A 622-nucleotide genomic window follows, 5' to 3' on the forward strand; every position below is an offset into this window, starting at 1 on the left:
AGAGAGTACTAGAAGAGATGTTGGCCAAAACTTGTCCATTATCTCTTTCCTTACTTTCTCATAGCTCTTTGGAAGTCCATCGAGAATCATGAGTTGTTGGGTTTCTGGGCCTATTTTCCCACCCAACGCCTCGAGTCTATCAAAACCGTCAACCATTTCCACGACATAGTCGTTAATGTTTTGGTTCTCCTTCAAGACCGTTCTCCTCAAAATGTTCACCACCGATCTCATGAGACACTTGGTGGACATTTCATCAAACCATTTAGGTTCTTCAATCAATGACCTGTCGGGCTTGTCAATCCTTGCCAAGAGCATTGCCGACCGAGGCCAACAAAAACTTCTTGACATGACCGCTCGCGGTATCCCATCGATCACAAGCATCCTTTTCCTTGTCTGATATGTAATAAGCAGAGGGGCGATCCATAGTGAGGACCAACCTCAAATCACTAGCCAACTGATCAATGTCAAGTCTCCTTTTCCAATCCAAATAAGAATCAGAATCGCGTTCCTTCGATTTAAGGATCGCACTATAAACTTCCCAAGTAGTAAACATCTTTCGTTCAAGCTGAGAATAAACACCAATAATATAAACATGTAAAATTTCAAAGAATTGCAAATAACC

Source organism: Salvia hispanica, chromosome 1 (genome assembly GCF_023119035.1).
Source record: "Salvia hispanica cultivar TCC Black 2014 chromosome 1, UniMelb_Shisp_WGS_1.0, whole genome shotgun sequence".
NCBI classification, from domain to species: domain Eukaryota; kingdom Viridiplantae; phylum Streptophyta; class Magnoliopsida; order Lamiales; family Lamiaceae; genus Salvia; species Salvia hispanica.